Below are 20,091 nucleotides of genomic sequence, written 5' to 3'. Positions count from 1 at the left end.
TGTGCCTGACATTTTCTCAGGTCCCCTTCGTGGAAGGAGTTAGGGAGCCAAGACAGGGAGTGGAGCCCTGAGAGGCGGCTCTATATGTATTTATTTATTTTTTTTTTTAAGATTTCTGCCACTTTCACATTCTCCATGTATTCCAGGACTGATATCCCTCTTTTGAAGACAGATAGGTAACTGAGCCTTGTGGATCCGTGTATGAATTAGTTGATTGGAATCTGTGTTGGATGGCATCCTTGTGTGGTACCCTCATTCCGGGGGGGTGGCTCTTTGAAACACATGATATCCTTGTAGGAAAGCTGTAGAATGAGGACATGGTGGGGATGTCCTCAGAGATCTAGGATGGAATGGCCTCTGTTTGCACAGGTCTTCTTAAAGTTAAAAATTTCACGTAGGGTGGCTTCCTTTACTTTATTTTGCTTTCTCTTGTGTGACTCAGGTATTCCTCGGTGTAGAAATTGCGGAATGGCTTCCCTGTGGGTGTGTAGTACGAGAGGCAGCTTCTGGGTCTTGGGCTGTCAATTAAGACTGGCTTGAGAACTCTACCCATGAGCAGGGACAAAAGGAATTGGACTTTCACTTAGAGGTGGCTTTGTTGGTAACTGCATTCCTGAAGGGTTTCAGCTCTCCAGGGTCATCCGAGCCTCAGTGGTTTACCACTGTGTGCGACCAGCAGGAAACATTTGCTTTGATACAGTGCCTACGCCTGAAGGCACCTTTCCTGGTCCTTGGACCACAGGGATCCTGCTGAGTGAGAAAGGGATCGTGAATGACAGACAGAGCGACGGAGAGAGACTCAGACACAAAATTTACAGACATAGGTAGAGAAAGACATGCAAAGAGAGACAAAGTTGGTGTGCCTTTGGAATGTCCCTTGCATCCTGAGACCTACTGCAGAATCTTTAGTGACCGTTGAGTCCTGTCCTGTGTCTTGATATTGTTGTGTAGAACCACGAGGCCCGCTGAAAATGCAGAGGAGGACCTCCGTGGAGGCAGAGATGTGTCTGTGGGCATGGCTGGCTCATGGCTCGGGCCTGGCTTGAGTGCCAGGCCTCCATTGGAGTATTGCCAGGGGAGGCTGCTCCCTTGGGGAACAGGGTCCAGATTTGGTGTGTTTGTAGGTGCTCTCATTCTCTTGGGAATTTCCTACAGGCTGGAGTTGGAGCAAGCTGTGTGTTGGAGAGGGTGAGATTATTTGTTTGAAGGTAGAGAGACTCAGAAAAGTGTGTAAAGGCCCTGGGGGGTAGCCAAGAGTCAGTGGGGCAATCCCTTCCTACCTAGCCTTATCCAGATTTTGCCTGGAAGCCGAGGGGACCAACACCGTGCCCTCCTCCTGATGCGGCAGGGCAGGCTGGAGGGTTTGGGAGAGCAGGAGTGGTGAGAGGGCATGTGTGGTCTGACCATCCCTTCCTGTCTGCTAGGCCCCAGGTTTCCCTTTGCATCGGTCCCACTGTAATGGGGGCTTGTCCTTTGTGCTGTCTTCACAGTGTCTCCTTCCTTGGCCAGCGTGGGCCTACTGTAGAAGAAATGGGCCAGCATCATACCGTGAGCGCCGTTGGCACCTGATTTAGCCTCCAGCGAGGATGCTTGGTGCTGGTGACCTAGCTGCCTGCATCGGAGGACAAAGGTAAGCCACCCATGAATTCTGCCAGGTGCTCAGGATGGACGGTTCTTGGTGGAACTGCGAGGGCAGAGCAGGACGTGTCACTTCAGCCCAAGGAGGTCCAGGCCGGCCTCTGGATGCCCCCACGTGCAGAGCTTGGTGCCCTTGCTCCACGCTTCTGGTTGGGGAAGGCCGTGGAATTCCTCGCACTCACCAACACCCGCATTGTCCAGAGGAGCCCCGAAACTCTTTATGCAAGGGCACTCCAGTGTGCTTGGATCGATGATGATTCCTAGTCAAACATTCCTTGGAAAAGCTGAACAAAATGAGTGAAAACTCAATACCACCTCTCTCATCGGGACTGAGGTCCGGCACCTTCGGGTCACCCACCTTCTCAGGGGGTCAGACACAGGCTGGGAATCCACTCCTCTGCTCTTCCCTTCCTCCACCTGGAGCCTCACTGCCTCCAGGAGGGCCGGTGCTTTCTCAACTCGGCTAGAAGGGTTTGTCCTTTGGCAAGACAGGCCTCAGGGACATGCTGAGATGCTGCCTTTGGTGTGGAGGAGATGCGTTGCCCAGATCCTAGGGAGATAGGTGATAGCCGCCTTGTGTGCCCTGCAGGCACCTTGAAGCCTCTGGAGGCTTGTAGCAGTGGCCACAGAGCTGGGCTCAGTCTACTCTGAGAGTGGGGCCCTGAGTGTCACCATCCTAGAAGCCAGGAAGTGGCAGTGGTGCAGTGCTTCCATGCTGAGACAGCCCGGTGTCAAGCCTGCACATGCTATATGGGTCCTGTGACACAGTCTCCCAGGGCCTGAGGGAATGTGGTGACATTTGAGAGTAGGACCCCCATTTTGAGGGCAAAGAGTGAAAGTGTCTGTTGTTGTGTGCCTGACAATTTCTCAGGTCCCATTCGTGGAAGGTGTTAGGGAGCCAAGACAGGGAGTGGAGCCCTTTGAGGCGGCTCTATATGTATTTATTTATTTTTTTTTTAAGATTTCTTCCACTTTCACACTCTCCATGTATTCCAGGGCTGATATCCCTCTTTTGAAGACAGATAGGTACCTGAGCCTTGTGGACCCGTGTATGAATTAGTTGATTGGAATCTGTGTTGGATGGCATCCTTGTGTGGTACCCTCATTCCGGGGGGGTGGCTCTTTGAAACACATGATATCCTTGTAGGAAAGCTGTAGAATGAGGACATGGCGGGGATGTCCTCAGAGATCTAGCATGGAATGGCCTCTGTTGGCACAGGTCTTCTCAAAGTTAAAAATTTCACGTAGGGGGGCTTCCTTTACTTTATTTTGCTTTCTCTTGTGTGACTCAGGTATTCCTCGGTGTAGAAATTGCGGAATGGCTTCCCTGTGGGTGTGTAGTACGAGAGGCAGCTTCTGGGTCTTGGGCTGTCAATCAAGACTGGCTTGAGAACTCTACCCATGAGCAGGGACAAAAGGAATTGGACTTTCACTTAGAGGTGGCTTTGTTGGTAACTGCATTCCTGAAGGGTTTCAGCTCTCCAGGGTCATCGGAGCCTCAGTGGTTTACCACTGTGTGCGACCAGCAGGAAACATTTGCTTTGATACAGTGCCTACGCCTGAAGGCACCTTTCCTGGTCCTTGGACCACAGGGATCCTGCTGAGTGAGAAAGGGATCGTGAATGACAGACAGAGCGACGGAGAGAGACTCAGACACAAAATTTACAGACATAGGTAGAGAAAGACATGTAAAGAGAGACAAAGTTGGTGTGCTTTTGGAATGTCCCTTGCATCCTGAGACCTACTGTAGAATATTTAGTGACCGTTGAGTCCTGGCCTGTGTCTTGATATTGTTGTGTAGAACCACGAGGCCCGCTGAAAATGCAGAGGAGGACCTCCGTGGAGGCAGAGATGTGTCTGTGGGCAAGGCTGGCTCATGGCTCGGGCCTAGCTTGAGGGCCAGGCCTCCATTGGAGTATTGCCAGGGGAGGCTGCTCCCTTGGGGAACAGGGTCCAGATTTGGTGTGTTTGTAGGTGCTCTCATTCTCTTGGGAATTTCCTACAGGCTGGAGTTGGAGCAAGCTGTGTGTTGGAGAGGGTGAGATTATTTGTTTGAAGTTAGAGAGACTCAGAAAAGTGTGTAAAGGCCCTGGGGGGTAGCCAAGAGTCAGTGGGGCAATCCCCTCATACCTAGCCTTATCCAAATTTTGCCTGGAAGCCGAGGGGACCAACACCGTGCCCTCCTCCTGATGCGGCAGGGCAGGCTGGAGGGTTTGGGAGAACAGGAGTGGTGAGAGGGCATGTGTGGTCTGACCATCCCTTCCTGTCTGCTAGGCCCCAGGTTTCCCTTTGCATCGGTCCCACTGTAATATGGGCTTGTCCTTTGTGCTGTCTTCACAGTGTCTCCTTCCTTGGCCAGCTTGGGCCTACTGTAGAAGAAATGGGCCAGCATCATACCGTGAGCGCCGTTGGCACCTGATTTAGCCTCCAGCGAGGATGCTTGGTGCTGGTGACCTAGCTGCCTGCATCGGAGGACAAAGGTAAGCCACCCATGAATTCTGCCAGGTGCTCAGGATGGACGCTTCTTGGTGGAACTGCGAGGGCAGAGCAGGACGTGTCACTTCAGCCCAAGGAGGTCCTGGCCGGCCTCTGGATGCCCCCACGTGTAGAGCTTGGTGCCCTTGCTCCACGCTTCTGGTTGGGGAAGGCCGTGGAATTCCTCGCACTCACCAACACCCGCATTGTCCAGAGGAGCCCCGAAACTCTTTATGCAAGGGCACTCCAGTGTGCTTGGATCGATGATGATTCCTAGTCAAACATTCCTTGGAAAAACTGAACAAAATGAGTGAAAACTCAATACCACCTCTCTCATCGGGACTGAGGTCCGGCACCTTCGGGTCACCCACCTTCTCAGGGGGTCAGACACAGGCTGGGAATCCACTCCTCTGCTCTTCCCTTCCTCCACCTGGAGCCTCACTGCCTCCAGGAGGGCCGGTGCTTTCTCAACTCGGTTAGAAGTGTTTGTCCTTTGGCAAGACAGGCCTCAGGGACATGCTGAGATGCTGCCTTTGGTGTGGAGGAGATGCGTTGCCCAGATCCTAGGGAGATAGGTGATAGCCGCCTTGTGTGCCCTGCAGGCACCTTGAAGCCTCTGGAGGCTTGTAGCAGTGGCCACAGAGCTGGGCTCAGTCTACTCTGAGAGTGGGGCCCTGAGTGTCACCATCCTAGAAGCCAGGAAGTGGCAGTGGTGCAGTGCTTCCATGCTGAGACAGCCCGGTGTCAAGCCTGCACATGCTATATGGGTCCTGTGACACAGTCTCCCAGGGCCTGAGGGAATGTGGTGACATTTGAGAGTAGGACCCCCATGTTGAGGGCAAAGAGTGAAAGTGTCTGTTGTTGTGTGCCTGACAATTTCTCAGGTCCCATTCGTGGAAGGTGTTAGGGAGCCAAGACAGGGAGTGGAGCCCTTTGAGGCGGCTCTATATGTATTTATTTATTTTTTTTTTAAGATTTCTTCCACTTTCACACTCTCCATGTATTCCAGGGCTGATATCCCTCTTTTGAAGACAGATAGGTACCTGAGCCTTGTGGACCCGTGTATGAATTAGTTGATTGGAATCTGTGTTGGATGGCATCCTTGTGTGGTACCCTCATTCCGGGGGGGTGGCTCTTTGAAACACATGATATCCTTGTAGGAAAGCTGTAGAATGAGGACATGGCGGGGATGTCCTCAGAGATCTAGCATGGAATGGCCTCTGTTGGCACAGGTCTTCTCAAAGTTAAAAATTTCACGTAGGGGGGCTTCCTTTACTTTATTTTGCTTTCTCTTGTGTGACTCAGGTATTCCTCGGTGTAGAAATTGCGGAATGGCTTCCCTGTGGGTGTGTAGTACGAGAGGCAGCTTCTGGGTCTTGGGCTGTCAATCAAGACTGGCTTGAGAACTCTACCCATGAGCAGGGACAAAAGGAATTGGACTTTCACTTAGAGGTGGCTTTGTTGGTAACTGCATTCCTGAAGGGTTTCAGCTCTCCAGGGTCATCGGAGCCTCAGTGGTTTACCACTGTGTGCGACCAGCAGGAAACATTTGCTTTGATACAGTGCCTACGCCTGAAGGCACCTTTCCTGGTCCTTGGACCACAGGGATCCTGCTGAGTGAGAAAGGGATCGTGAATGACAGACAGAGCGACGGAGAGAGACTCAGACACAAAATTTACAGACATAGGTAGAGAAAGACATGTAAAGAGAGACAAAGTTGGTGTGCTTTTGGAATGTCCCTTGCATCCTGAGACCTACTGTAGAATATTTAGTGACCGTTGAGTCCTGGCCTGTGTCTTGATATTGTTGTGTAGAACCACGAGGCCCGCTGAAAATGCAGAGGAGGACCTCCGTGGAGGCAGAGATGTGTCTGTGGGCAAGGCTGGCTCATGGCTCGGGCCTAGCTTGAGGGCCAGGCCTCCATTGGAGTATTGCCAGGGGAGGCTGCTCCCTTGGGGAACAGGGTCCAGATTTGGTGTGTTTGTAGGTGCTCTCATTCTCTTGGGAATTTCCTACAGGCTGGAGTTGGAGCAAGCTGTGTGTTGGAGAGGGTGAGATTATTTGTTTGAAGTTAGAGAGACTCAGAAAAGTGTGTAAAGGCCCTGGGGGGTAGCCAAGAGTCAGTGGGGCAATCCCCTCATACCTAGCCTTATCCAAATTTTGCCTGGAAGCCGAGGGGACCAACACCGTGCCCTCCTCCTGATGCGGCAGGGCAGGCTGGAGGGTTTGGGAGAACAGGAGTGGTGAGAGGGCATGTGTGGTCTGACCATCCCTTCCTGTCTGCTAGGCCCCAGGTTTCCCTTTGCATCGGTCCCACTGTAATATGGGCTTGTCCTTTGTGCTGTCTTCACAGTGTCTCCTTCCTTGGCCAGCTTGGGCCTACTGTAGAAGAAATGGGCCAGCATCATACCGTGAGCGCCGTTGGCACCTGATTTAGCCTCCAGCGAGGATGCTTGGTGCTGGTGACCTAGCTGCCTGCATCGGAGGACAAAGGTAAGCCACCCATGAATTCTGCCAGGTGCTCAGGATGGACGCTTCTTGGTGGAACTGCGAGGGCAGAGCAGGACGTGTCACTTCAGCCCAAGGAGGTCCTGGCCGGCCTCTGGATGCCCCCACGTGTAGAGCTTGGTGCCCTTGCTCCACGCTTCTGGTTGGGGAAGGCCGTGGAATTCCTCGCACTCACCAACACCCGCATTGTCCAGAGGAGCCCCGAAACTCTTTATGCAAGGGCACTCCAGTGTGCTTGGATCGATGATGATTCCTAGTCAAACATTCCTTGGAAAAACTGAACAAAATGAGTGAAAACTCAATACCACCTCTCTCATCGGGACTGAGGTCCGGCACCTTCGGGTCACCCACCTTCTCAGGGGGTCAGACACAGGCTGGGAATCCACTCCTCTGCTCTTCCCTTCCTCCACCTGGAGCCTCACTGCCTCCAGGAGGGCCGGTGCTTTCTCAACTCGGTTAGAAGTGTTTGTCCTTTGGCAAGACAGGCCTCAGGGACATGCTGAGATGCTGCCTTTGGTGTGGAGGAGATGCGTTGCCCAGATCCTAGGGAGATAGGTGATAGCCGCCTTGTGTGCCCTGCAGGCACCTTGAAGCCTCTGGAGGCTTGTAGCAGTGGCCACAGAGCTGGGCTCAGTCTACTCTGAGAGTGGGGCCCTGAGTGTCACCATCCTAGAAGCCAGGAAGTGGCAGTGGTGCAGTGCTTCCATGCTGAGACAGCCCGGTGTCAAGCCTGCACATGCTATATGGGTCCTGTGACACAGTCTCCCAGGGCCTGAGGGAATGTGGTGACATTTGAGAGTAGGACCCCCATGTTGAGGGCAAAGAGTGAAAGTGTCTGTTGTTGTGTGCCTGACATTTTCTTAGGTCCCCTTCGTGGAAGGAGTTAGGGAGCCAAGACAGGGAGTGGAGCCCTGAGAGGCGGCTGTATATGTATTTATTTTTTTTTTTTTTTTAAATTTCTGCCACTTTCACATTCTCCATGTATTCCAGGACTGATATCCCTCTTTTGAAGACAGATAGGTAACTGAGCCTTGTGGATCCGTGTATGAATTAGTTGATTGGAATCTGTGTTGGATGGCATCCTTGTGTGGTACCCTCTTTCCGGGGGGGTGGCTCTTTGAAACACATGATATCCTTGTAGGAAAGCTGTAGAATGAGGACATGGCGGGGATGTCCTCAGAGATCTAGGATGGAATGGCCTCTGTTTGCACAGGTCTTCTCAAAGTTAAAAATTTCACGTAGGGTGGCTTCCTTTACTTTATTTTGCTTTCTCTTGTGTGACTCAGGTATTCCTCGGTGTAGAAATTGCGGAATGGCTTCCCTGTGGGTGTGTAGTACGAGAGGCAGCTTCTGGGTCTTGGGCTGTCAATTAAGACTGGCTTGAGAACTCTACCCATGAGCAGGGACAAAAGGAATTGGACTTTCACTTAGAGGTGGCTTTGTTGGTAACTGCATTCCTGAAGGGTTTCAGCTCTCCAGGGTCATCGGAGCCTCAGTGGTTTACCACTGTGTGCGACCAGCAGGAAACATTTGCTTTGATACAGTGCCTACGCCTGAAGGCACCTTTCCTGGTCCTTGGACCACAGGGATCCTGCTGAGTGAGAAAGGGATCGTGAATGACAGACAGAGCGACGGAGAGAGACTCAGACACAAAATTTACAGACATAGGTAGAGAAAGACATGCAAAGAGAGACAAAGTTGGTGTGCCTTTGGAATGTCCCTTGCATCCTGAGACCTACTGCAGAATCTTTAGTGACCGTTGAGTCCTGTCCTGTGTCTTGATATTGTTGTGTAGAACCACGAGGCCCGCTGAAAATGCAGAGGAGGACCTCCGTGGAGGCAGAGATGTGTCTGTGGGCATGGCTGGCTCATGGCTCGGGCCTGGCTTGAGTGCCAGGCCTCCATTGGAGTATTGCCAGGGGAGGCTGCTCCCTTGGGGAACAGGGTCCAGATTTGGTGTGTTTGTAGGTGCTCTCATTCTCTTGGGAATTTCCTACAGGCTGGAGTTGGAGCAAGCTGTGTGTTGGAGAGGGTGAGATTATTTGTTTGAAGGTAGAGAGACTCAGAAAAGTGTGTAAAGGCCCTGGGGGGTAGCCAAGAGTCAGTGGGGCAATCCCTTCCTACCTAGCCTCATCCAAATTTTGCCTGGAAGCCGAGGGGATCAACACCGTGCCCTCCTCCTGATGCAGCAGGGCCGGCTGGAGGGTTTGGGAGAGCAGGAGAGGTGAGAGGGCATGTGTGGTCTGACCATCCCTTCCTGTCTGCTAGGCCCCAGGTTTCCCTTTGCATCGGTCCCACTGTAATGGGGGCTTGTCCTTTGTGCTGTCTTCACAGAGTCTCCTTCCTTGGCCAGCGTGGGCCTACTGTAGAAGAAATGGGCCAGCATCATACCCTGAGCGCCGTTGGCACCTGATTTAGCCTCCAGAGAGGGTGCTTGGTGCTGGTGACCTAGCTGCCTGCATCGGAGGACAAAGGTAAGCCACCCATGAATTCTGCCAGGTGCTCAGGATGGACGGTTCTTGGTGGAACTGCGAGGGCAGAGCAGGACGTTTCACTTCAGCCCAAGGAGGTCCAGGCCGGCCTCTGGATGCCCCCACGTGTAGAGCTTGGTGCCCTTGCTCCACGCTTCTGGTTGGGGAAGGCCGTGGAATTCCTCGCACTCACCAACACCCGCATTGTCCAGAGGAGCCCCGAAACTCTTTATGCAAGGGCACTCCAGTGTGCTTGGATCGATGATGATTCCTAGTCAAACATTCCTTGGAAAAGCTGAACAAAATGAGTGAAAACTCAATACCACCTCTCTCATCGGGACTGAGGTCCGGCACCTTCGGGTCACCCACCTTCTCAGGGGGTCAGACACAGGCTGGGAATCCACTCCTCTGCTCTTCCCTTCCTCCACCTGGAGCCTCACTGCCTCCAGGAGGGCCAGTGCTTTCTCAACTCGGCTAGAAGGGTTTGACCTTTGGCAAGACAGGCCTCAGGGACATGCTGAGATGCTGCCTTTGGTGTGGAGGAGATGCGTTGCCCAGATCCTAGGAAGACAGGTGATAGCCGCCTTGTGTGCCCTGCAGGCACCTTGAAGCCTCTGGAGGCTTGTAGCAGTGGCCACAGAGCTGGGCTCAGTCTACTCTGAGAGTGGGGCCCTGAGTGTCACCATCCTAGAAGCCAGGAAGTGGCAGTGGTGCAGTGCTTCCATGCTGAGACAGCCCGGTGTCAAGCCTGCACATGCTATATGGGTCCTGTGACACAGTCTCCCAGGGCCTGAGGGAATGTGGTGACATTTGAGAGTAGGACCCCCATGTTGAGGGCAAAGAGTGAAAGTGTCTGTTGTTGTGTGCCTGACATTTTCTCAGGTCCCCTTCGTGGAAGGAGTTAGGGAGCCAAGACAGGGAGTGGAGCCCTGAGAGGCGGCTCTATATGTATTTATTTATTTTTTTTTTAAGATTTCTGCCACTTTCACATTCTCCATGTATTCCAGGACTGATATCCCTCTTTTGAAGACAGATAGGTAACTGAGCCTTGTGGATCCGTGTATGAATTAGTTGATTGGAATCTGTGTTGGATGGCATCCTTGTGTGGTACCCTCATTCCGGGGGGGTGGCTCTTTGAAACACATGATATCCTTGTAGGAAAGCTGTAGAATGAGGACATGGCGGGGATGTCCTCAGAGATCTAGGATGGAATGGCCTCTGTTTGCACAGGTCTTCTCAAAGTTAAAAATTTCACGTAGGGTGGCTTCCTTTACTTTATTTTGCTTTCTCCTGTGTGACTCAGGTATTCCTCGGTGTAGAAATTGCGGAATGGCTTCCCTGTGGGTGTGTAGTACGAGAGGCAGCTTCTGGGTCTTGGGCTGTCAATCAAGACTGGCTTGAGAACTCTACCCATGAGCAGGGACAAAAGGAATTGGACTTTCACTTAGAGGTGGCTTTGTTGGTAACTGCATTCCTGAAGGGTTTCAGCTCTCCAGGGTCATCTGAGCCTCAGTGGTTTACCACTGTGTGCGACCAGCAAGAAACATTTGCTTTGATACAGTGCCTACGCCTGAAGGCACCTTCCCTGGTCCTTGGATCACAGGGATCCTGCTGAGTGAGAAAGGGATCGTGAATAACAGACAGAGCGACGGAGAGAGACTCAGACACAAAATTTACAGACATAGGTAGAGAAAGACATGCAAAGAGAGAAAAAGTTGGTGTGCCTTTGGAATGTCCCTTGTATCCTGAGACCTACTGCAGAATCTTTAATGACCGTTGAGTCCTGTCCTGTGTCTTGATATTGTTGTGTAGAACCACGAGGCCCGCTGAAAATGCAGAGGAGGACTTCCATGGAGGCAGAGATGTGTCTGTGGGCATGGCTGGCTCATGGCTCTGGCCTGGCTTGAGTGCCAGGCCTCCATTGGAGTATTGCCAGGGGAGGCTGCTCCCTTGGGGAACAGGGTCCAGATTTGGTGTGTTTGTAGGTGCTCTCATTCTCTTGGGAATTTCCTACAGGCTGGAGTTGGAGCAAGCTGTGTGTCGGAGAGGGTGAGATTATTTGTTTGAAGTTAGAGAGACTCAGAAAAGTGTGTAAAGGCCCTGGGGGGTAGCCAAGAGTCAGTGGGGCAATCCCTTCATACCTAGCCTTATCCAAATTTTGCCTGGAAGCCGAGGGGACCAACACCGTGCCCTCCTCCTGATGCGGCAGGGCAGGCTGGAGGGTTTGGGAGAGCAGGAGTGGTGAGAGGGCATGTGTGGTCTGACCATCCCTTCCTGTCTGCTAGGCCCCAGGTTTCCCTTTGCATCGGTCCCACTGTAATTGGGGCTTGTCCTTTGTGCTGTCTTCACAGTGTCTCCTTCCTTGGCCAGCTTGGGCCTACTGTAGAAGAAATGGGCCAGCATCATAACGTGAGCGCCGTTGGCACCTGATTTAGCCTCCAGCGAGGATGCTTGGTGCTGGTGACCTAGCTGCCTGCATCGGAGGACAAAGGTAAGCCACCCATGAATTCTGCCAGGTGCTCAGGATGGTCGGTTCTTGGTGGAACTGCGAGGGCAGAGCAGGGCGTGTCACTTCAGCCCCAGGAAGTACAGGCCATCCTCTGGATTCCCCCACGTGCAGAGCTGGTGCCCTTGCTCCATGCTTCTGGTTGGGGAAGGCCGTGGAATTCCTCGCACTCACCAACACCCGCATTGTCCAGAGGAGCCCCGAAACTCTTTATGCAAGGGCACTCCAGTGTGCTTGGATCGATGATGATTCCTAGTCAAACATTCCTTGGAAAAGCTGAACAAAATGAGTGAAAACTCAATACCACCTCTCTCATCGGGACTGAGGTCCGGCACCTTCGGGTCACCCACCTTCTCAGGGGGTCAGACACAGCCTGGGAATCCACTCCTCTGCTCTTCCCTTCCTCCACCTGGAGCCTCACTGCCTCCAGGAGGGCCGGTGCTTTCTCAACTCGGCTAGAAGGGTTTGTCCTTTGGCAAGACAGGCCTCAGGGACATGCTGAGATGCTGCCTTTGGTGTGGAGGAGATGCGTTGCCCAGATCCTAGGGAGATAGGTGATAGCCGCCTTGTGTGCCCTGCAGGCACCTTGAAGCCTCTGGAGGCTTGTAGCAGTGGCCACAGAGCTGGGCTCAGTCTACTCTGAGAGTGGGGCCCTGAGTGTCACCATCCTAGAAGCCAGGAAGTGGCAGTGGTGCAGTGCTTCCATGCTGAGACAGCCCGGTGTCAAGCCTGCACATGCTATATGGGTCCTGTGACACAGTCTCCCAGGGCCTGAGGGAATGTGGTGAAATTTTAGAGTAGGACCCCCATTTTGAGGGCAAAGAGTGAAAGTGTCTGTTGTTGTGTGCCTGACATTTTCACAGGTCCCATTCGTGGAAGGTGTTAGGGAGCCAAGACAGGGAGTGGAGACCTGAGAGGCGGCTCTATATGTATTTATTTATTTTTTTTTAAGATTTCTTCCACTTTCACACTCTCCATGTATTCCAGGACTGATATCCCTCTTTTGAAGACAGATAGGTACCTGAGCCTTGTGGACCCGTGTATGAATTAGTTGATTGGAATCTGTGTTGGATGGCATCCTTGTGTGGTACCCTCATTCCGGGGGGGTGGCTCTTTGAAACACATGATATCCTTGTAGGAAAGCTGTAGAATGAGGACATGGCGGGGATGTCCTCAGAGATCTAGGATGGAATGGCCTCTGTTGGCACAGGTCTTCTCAAAGTTAAAAATTTCACGTAGGGTGGCTTCCTTTATTTATTTTGCTTTCTCTTGTGTGACTCAGGTATTCCTCGGTGTAGAAATTGCGGAATGGCTTCCCTGTGGGTGTGTAGTACGAGAGGCAGCTTCTGGGTCTTGGGCTGTCAATCAAGACTGGCTTGAGAACTCTACCCATGAGCAGGGACAAAATGAATTGGACTTTCACTTAGAGGTGGCTTTGTTGGTAACTGCATTCCTGAAGGGTTTCAGCTCTCCAGGGTCATCGGAGCCTCAGTGGTTTACCACTGTGTGCGACCAGCAGGAAACATTTGCTTTGATACAGTGCCTACGCCTGAAGGCACCTTTCCTGGTCCTTGGACCACAGGGATCCTGCTGAGTGAGAAAGGGATCATGAATGACAGACAGAGCGACGGAGAGAGACTCAGACACAAAATTTACAGACATAGGTAGAGAAAGACATGCAAAGAGAGACAAAGTTGGTGTGCCTTTGGAATGTCCCTTGCATCCTGAGACCTACTGCAGAATCTTTAGTGACCGTTGAGTCCTGTCCTGTGTCTTGATACTGTTGTGTAGAACCACGAGGCCCGCTGAAAATGCAGAGGAGGACCTCCGTGGAGGCAGAGATGTGTCTGTGGGCATGGCTGGCTCATGGCTCGGGCCTGGCTTGAGTGCCAGGCCTCCATTGGAGTATTGCCAGGGGAGGCTGCTCCCTTGGGGAACAGGGTCCAGATTTGGTGTGTTTGTAGGTGCTCTCATTCTCTTGGAAATTTCCTACAGGCTGGAGTTGGAGCAAGCTGTGTGTTGGAGAGGGTGAGATTATTTGTTTGAAGGTAGAGAGACTCAGAAAAGTGTGTAAAGGCCCTGGGGGGTAGCCAAGAGTCAGTGGGGCAATCCCTTCCTACCTAGCCTCATCCAAATTTTGCCTGGAAGCCGAGGGGATCAACACCGTGCCCTCCTCCTGATGCAGCAGGGCCGGCTGGAGGGTTTGGGAGAGCAGGAGAGGTGAGAGGGCATGTGTGGTCTGACCATCCCTTCCTGTCTGCTAGGCCCCAGGTTTCCCTTTGCATCGGTCCCACTGTAATGGGGGCTTGTCCTTTGTGCTGTCTTCACAGTGTCTCCTTCCTTGGCCAGCGTGGGCCTACTGTAGAAGAAATGGGCCAGCATCATACCCTGAGCGCCGTTGGCACCTGATTTAGCCTCCAGAGAGGGTGCTTGGTGCTGGTGACCTAGCTGCCTGCATCGGAGGACAAAGGTAAGCCACCCATGAAATCTGCCAGGTGCTCAGGATGGACGGTTCTTGGTGGAACTGCGAGGGCAGAGCAGGACGTGTCACTTCAGCCCAAGGAGGTCCAGGCCGGCCTCTGGATGCCCCCACGTGTAGAGCTTGGTGCCCTTGCTCCACGCTTCTGGTTGGGGAAGGCCGTGGAATTCCTCGCACTCACCAACACCCGCATTGTCCAGAGGAGCCCCGAAACTCTTTATGCAAGGGCACTCCAGTGTGCTTGGATCGATGATGATTCCTAGTCAAACATTCCTTGGAAAAGCTGAACAAAATGAGTGAAAACTCAATACCACCTCTCTCATCGGGACTGAGGTCCGGCACCTTCGGGTCACCCACCTTCTCAGGGGGTCAGACACAGGCTGGGAATCCACTCCTCTGCTCTTCCCTTCCTCCACCTGGAGCCTCACTGCCTCCAGGAGGGCCGGTGCTTTCTCAACTCGGCTAGAAGGGTTTGTCCTTTGGCAAGACAGGCCTCAGGGACATGCTGAGATGCTGCCTTTGGTGTGGAGGAGATGCGTTGCCCAGATCCTAGGGAGATAGGTGATAGCCGCCTTGTGTGCCCTGCAGGCACCTTGAAGCCTCTGGAGGCTTGTAGCAGTGGCCACAGAGCTGGGCTCAGTCTACTCTGAGAGTGGGGCCCTGAGTGTCACCATCCTAGAAGCCAGGAAGTGGCAGTGGTGCAGTGCTTCCATGCTGAGACAGCCCGGTGTCAAGCCTGCACATGCTATATGGGTCCTGTGACACAGTCTCCCAGGGCCTGAGGGAATGTGGTGACATTTGAGAGTAGGACCCCCATTTTGAGGGCAAAGAGTGAAAGTGTCTGTTGTTGTGTGCCTGACATTTTCTCAGGTCCCCTTCGTGGAAGGAGTTAGGGAGCCAAGACAGGGAGTGGAGCCCTGAGAGGCGGCTCTATATGTATTTATTTATTTTTTTTTTAAGATTTCTGCCACTTTCACATTCTCCATGTATTCCAGGACTGATATCCCTCTTTTGAAGACAGATAGGTAACTGAGCCTTGTGGATCCGTGTATGAATTAGTTGATTGGAATCTGTGTTGGATGGCATCCTTGTGTGGTACCCTCATTCCGGGGGGGTGGCTCTTTGAAACACATGATATCCTTGTAGGAAAGCTGTAGAATGAGGACATGGCGGGGATGTCCTCAGAGATCTAGGATGGAATGGCCTCTGTTTGCACAGGTCTTCTCAAAGTTAAAAATTTCACGTAGGGTGGCTTCCTTTACTTTATTTTGCTTTCTCCTGTGTGACTCAGGTATTCCTTGGTGTAGAAATTGCGGAATGTCTTCCCTGTGGGTGTGTAGTACGAGAGGCAGCTTCTGGGTCTTGGGCTGTCAATCAAGACTGGCTTGAGAACTCTACCCATGAGCAGGGACAAAAGGAATTGGACTTTCACTTAGAGGTGGCTTTGTTGGTAACTGCATTCCTGAAGGGTTTCAGCTCTCCAGGGTCATCTGAGCCTCAGTGGTTTACCACTGTGTGCGACCAGCAGGAAACATTTGCTTTGATACAGTGCCTACGCCTGAAGGCACCTTCCCTGGTCCTTGGATCACAGGGATCCTGCTGAGTGAGAAAGGGATCGTGAATAACAGACAGAGCGACGGAGAGAGACTCAGACACAAAATTTACAGACATAGGTAGAGAAAGACATGCAAAGAGAGACAAAGTTGGTGTGTCTTTGGAATGTCCCTTGCATCCTGAGACCTACTGCAGAATCTTTAGTGACCGTTGAGTCCTGTCCTGTGTCTTGATATTGTTGTGTAGAACCACGAGGCCCGCTGAAAATGCAGAGGAGGACTTCCATGGAAGCAGAGATGTGTCTGTGGGCATGGCTGGCTCATGGCTTGGGCCTGGCTTGAGTGCCAGGCCTCCATTGGAGTATTGCCAGGGGAGGCTGCTCCCTTGGGGAACAGGGTCCAGATTTGGTGTGTTTGTAGGTGCTCTCATTCTCTTGGAAATTTCCTACAGGCTGGAGTTGGAGCAAGCTGTGTGTCGGAGAGGGTGAGATTATTTGTTTGAAGTTAGAGAGACTCAGAAAAGTGTGTAAAGGCCCTGGGGGGTAGCCAAGAGTCAGTGGGGCAATCCCTTCATACCTAGCCTTATCCAAATTTTGCCTGGAAGCCGAGGGGACCAACACCGTGCCCTCCTCCTGATGCGGCAGGGCAGGCTGGAGTGTTTGGGAGAGCAGGAGTGGTGAGAGGGCATGTGTGGTCTGACCATCCCTTCCTGTCTGCTAGGCCCCAGGTTTCCCTTTGCATCGGTCCCACTGTAATGGGGGCTTGTCCTTTGTGCTGTCTTCACAGTGTCTCCTTCCTTGGCCAGCTTGGGCCTACTGTAGAAGAAATGGGCCAGCATCATAACGTGAGCGCCGTTGGCACCTGATTTAGCCTCCAGCGAGGATGCTTGGTGCTGGTGACCTTGCTGCCTGCATCGGAGGACAAAGGTAAGCCACCCATGAATTCTGCCAGGTGCTCAGGATGGTCGGTTCTTGGTGGAACTGCGAGGGCAGAGCAGGGCGTGTCACTTCAGCCCCAGGAAGTACAGGCCATCCTCTGGATTCCCCCACGTGCAGAGCTTGGTGCCCTTGCTCCATGCTTCTGGTTGGGGAAGGCCGTGGAATTCCTCGCACTCACCAACACCCGCATTGTCCAGAGGAGCCCCGAAACTCTTTATGCAAGGGCACTCCAGTGTGCTTGGATCGATGATGATTCCTAGTCAAACATTCCTTGGAAAAGCTGAACAAAATGAGTGAAAACTCAATACCACCTCTCTCATCGGGACTGAGGTCCGGCACCTTCGGGTCACCCACCTTCTCAGGGGGTCAGACACAGGCTGGGAATCCACTCCTCTGCTCTTCCCTTCCTCCACCTGGAGCCTCACTGCCTCCAGGAGGGCCGGTGCTTTCTCAACTCGGCTAGAAGGGTTTGTCCTTTGGCAAGACAGGCCTCAGGGACATGCTGAGATGCTGCCTTTGGTGTGGAGGAGATGCGTTGCCCAGATCCTAGGGAGATAGGTGATAGCCGCCTTGTGTGCCCTGCAGGCACCTTGAAGCCTCTGGAGGCTTGTAGCAGTGGCCACAGAGCTGGGCTCAGTCTACTCTGAGAGTGGGGCCCTGAGTGTCACCATCCTAGAAGCCAGGAAGTGGCAGTGGTGCAGTGCTTCCATGCTGAGACAGCCCGGTGTCAAGCCTGCACATGCTATATGGGTCCTGTGACACAGTCTCCCAGGGCCTGAGGGAATGTGGTGACATTTGAGAGTAGTACCCCCATGTTGAGGGCAAAGAGTGAACGTGACTGTTGTTGTGTGCCTGACATTTTCTCAGGTCCCATTCGTGGAAGGTGTTAGGGAGCCAAGACAGGGAGTGGAGCCCTGAGAGGCGGCTCTATATGTATTTATTTATTTTTTTTTTTAAGATTTCTGCCACTTTCACATTCTCCATGTATTCCAGGACTGATATCCCTCTTTTGAAGACAGATAGGTAACTGAGCCTTGTGGATCCGTGTATGAATTAGTTGATTGGAATCTGTGTTGGATGGCATCCTTGTGTGGTACCCTCATTCCGGGGGGGTGGCTCTTTGAAACACATGATATCCTTGTAGGAAAGCTGTAGAATGAGGACATGGCGGGGATGTCCTCAGAGATCTAGGATGGAATGGCCTCTGTTGGCACAGGTCTTCTCAAAGTTAAAAATTTCACGTAGGGGGGCTTCCTTTACTTTATTTTGCTTTCTCTTGTGTGACTCAGGTATTCCTCGGTGTAGAAATTGCGGAATGGCTTCCCTGTGGGTGTGTAGTACGAGAGGCAGCTTCTGGGTCTTGGGCTGTCAATCAAGACTGGCTTGAGAACTCTACCCATGAGCAGGGACAAAAGGAATTGGACTTTCAGTTAGAGATGGCTTTTTTGGTAACTGCATTCCTGAAGGGTTTCAGCTCTCCAGGGTCATCGGAGCCTCAGTGGTTTACCACTGTGTGCGACCAGCAGGAAACTTTTGGGTTTGATAGAGTGCCTATGCCTGAAGGCACCTTTCCTGGTCCTTGGACCACAGGGATCCTGCTGAGTGAGAAAGGGATCGTGAATGACAGACAGAGCGACGGAGAGAGACTCAGACACAAAATTTACAGACATAGGTAGAGAAAGACATGCAAAGAGAGACAAAGTTGGTGTGCCTTTGGAATGTCCCTTGCATCCTGAGACCTACTGCAGAATCTTTAGTGACCGTTGAGTCCTGTCCTGTGTCTTGATATTGTTGTGTAGAACCACAAGGCCCGCTGAAAATGCAGAGGAGGACCTCCGTGGAGGCAGAGATGTGTCTGTGGGCATGGCTGGCTCATGGCTCGGGCCTGGCTTGAGTGCCAGGCCTCCATTGGAGTATTGCCAGGGGAGGCTGCTCCCTTGGGGTACAGGGTCCAGATTTGGTGTGTTTGTAGGTGCTCTCATACTCTTGGGAATTTCCTACAGGCTGGAGTTGGAGCAAGCTGTGTGTCGGAGAGGGTGAGATTATTTGTTTGAAGTTAGAGAGACTCAGAAAAGTGTGTAAAGGCCCTGGGGGGTAGCCAAGAGTCAGTGGATCAATCCCTTCATACCTAGCCTTATCCAAATTTTGCCTGGAAGCCGAGGGGACCAAAACCGTGCCCTCCTCCTGATGCGGCAGGGCAGGCTGGAGGGTTTGGGAGAGCAGGAGTGGTGAGAGGGCATGTGTGGTCTGACCATCCCTTCCTGTCTGCTAGGCCCCAGGTTTCCCTTTGCATCGGTCCCACTGTAATGGGGGCTTGTCCTTTGTGCTGTCTTCACAGTGTCTCCTTCCTTGGCCAGCTTGGGCCTACTGTAGAAGAAATGGGCCAGCATCATACCATGAGCGCCATTAGCACCTGTTTTAGCCTCCAGCGAGGATGCTTGGTGCTGATGACCTAGCTGCCTGCATCGGAGGACAAAGGTAAGCCACCCATGAATTCTGCCAGGTGCTCAGGATGGTCGGTTTTTGGTGGAACTGCGAGGGCAGAGTAGGGCGTGTCACTTCAGCCCAAGGAGGTCCAGGCCGGCCTCTGCATGCCCCCACGTGCAGAGCTAGGTGCCCTTGCTCCACGCTTCTGGTTGGGGAAGGCGGTGGAATTCCTCGCACTCACCAACACCCGCATTGTCCAGAGGAGCACCGAAACTCTTTATGCAAGGGCACTCCAGTGTGCTTGGATCGATGATGATTCCTAGTCAAACATTCCTTGGAAAAGCTGAACAAAATGAGTGAAAACTCAATACCACCTCTCTCATCGGGACTGAGGTCCGGCACTTTCGGGTCACCCACCTTCTCAGGGGGTCAGACACAGGCTGGGAATCCACTCCTCTGCTCTTCCCTTCCTCCTGGAGCCTCACTGCCTCCAGTAGGGCCGGTGCTTTCTCAACTCGGCTTGAAGGGTTTGTCCTTTGGCAAGACAGGCCTCTGGGATATGCTGAGATGCTGCCTTTGGTGTGGAGGAGATGCGTTGCCCAGATCCTAGGGAGATAGGTGATAGCCGCCTTGTGTTCCCTGCAGGCACCTTGAAGACTCTGGAGGCTTGTAGCAGTGGCCACAGAGCTGGGCTCAGTCTACTCTGAGAGTGGGGCCCTGAGTGTCACCATCCTAGAAGCCAGGAAGTGGCAGTGGTGCAGTGCTTCCATGCTGAGACAGCCCGGTGTCAAGCCTGCACATGCTATATGGGTCCTGTGACACAGTCTCCCAGGGCCTGAGGGAATGTGGTGACATTTGAGAGTAGGACCCCCATTTTGAGGGCAAAGAGTGAAAGTGTCTGTTGTTGTGTGCCTGACATTTTCACAGGTCCCATTCGTGGAAGGTGTTAGGGAGCCAAGACAGGGAGTGGAGACCTGAGAGGCGGCTCTATATGTATTTATTTATTTTTTTTTAAGATTTCTTCCACTTTCACACTCTCCATGTATTCCAGGACTGATATCCCTCTTTTGAAGACAGATAGGTACCTGAGCCTTGT

The 20,091-nt window shown here is 52.6% G+C and overlaps 8 non-coding genes across 8 annotated transcripts; all 8 read left to right on the top strand.

Moving 5' to 3' along the window:
• The first annotated feature begins 1,882 nt into the window (after nucleotides 1–1,882).
• LOC132647481 (small nucleolar RNA SNORD116) lies at nucleotides 1,883–1,976 on the top strand. Its single transcript, XR_009585848.1, has one exon. It is a non-coding gene; the product is annotated as a small nucleolar RNA SNORD116 (small nucleolar RNA).
• Nucleotides 1,977–4,370: 2,394 nt separating this feature from the next.
• On the top strand, nucleotides 4,371–4,464 carry LOC132647534 (small nucleolar RNA SNORD116). Its single transcript, XR_009585899.1, has one exon. It is a non-coding gene; the product is annotated as a small nucleolar RNA SNORD116 (small nucleolar RNA).
• Nucleotides 4,465–6,858: 2,394 nt separating this feature from the next.
• Nucleotides 6,859–6,952, top strand: LOC132647533 (small nucleolar RNA SNORD116). Its single transcript, XR_009585898.1, has one exon. It is a non-coding gene; the product is annotated as a small nucleolar RNA SNORD116 (small nucleolar RNA).
• Nucleotides 6,953–9,347: 2,395 nt separating this feature from the next.
• On the top strand, nucleotides 9,348–9,441 carry LOC132647480 (small nucleolar RNA SNORD116). The gene has a single exon (XR_009585847.1). It is a non-coding gene; the product is annotated as a small nucleolar RNA SNORD116 (small nucleolar RNA).
• Nucleotides 9,442–11,834: 2,393 nt separating this feature from the next.
• LOC132647479 (small nucleolar RNA SNORD116) lies at nucleotides 11,835–11,928 on the top strand. Its single transcript, XR_009585846.1, has one exon. It is a non-coding gene; the product is annotated as a small nucleolar RNA SNORD116 (small nucleolar RNA).
• A 2,392-nt stretch (nucleotides 11,929–14,320) lies between these two features.
• Nucleotides 14,321–14,414, top strand: LOC132647478 (small nucleolar RNA SNORD116). The gene has a single exon (XR_009585845.1). It is a non-coding gene; the product is annotated as a small nucleolar RNA SNORD116 (small nucleolar RNA).
• A 2,394-nt stretch (nucleotides 14,415–16,808) lies between these two features.
• On the top strand, nucleotides 16,809–16,902 carry LOC132647476 (small nucleolar RNA SNORD116). Its single transcript, XR_009585844.1, has one exon. It is a non-coding gene; the product is annotated as a small nucleolar RNA SNORD116 (small nucleolar RNA).
• Nucleotides 16,903–19,298: 2,396 nt separating this feature from the next.
• LOC132647475 (small nucleolar RNA SNORD116) lies at nucleotides 19,299–19,392 on the top strand. The gene has a single exon (XR_009585843.1). It is a non-coding gene; the product is annotated as a small nucleolar RNA SNORD116 (small nucleolar RNA).
• The last annotated feature ends 699 nt before the right edge of the window (nucleotides 19,393–20,091 follow it).

This window comes from Meriones unguiculatus, chromosome 14 (genome assembly GCF_030254825.1).
Source record: "Meriones unguiculatus strain TT.TT164.6M chromosome 14, Bangor_MerUng_6.1, whole genome shotgun sequence".
NCBI lineage: Eukaryota > Metazoa > Chordata > Mammalia > Rodentia > Muridae > Meriones > Meriones unguiculatus.
This window is presented reverse-complemented; position numbering and strand designations above follow the sequence as displayed.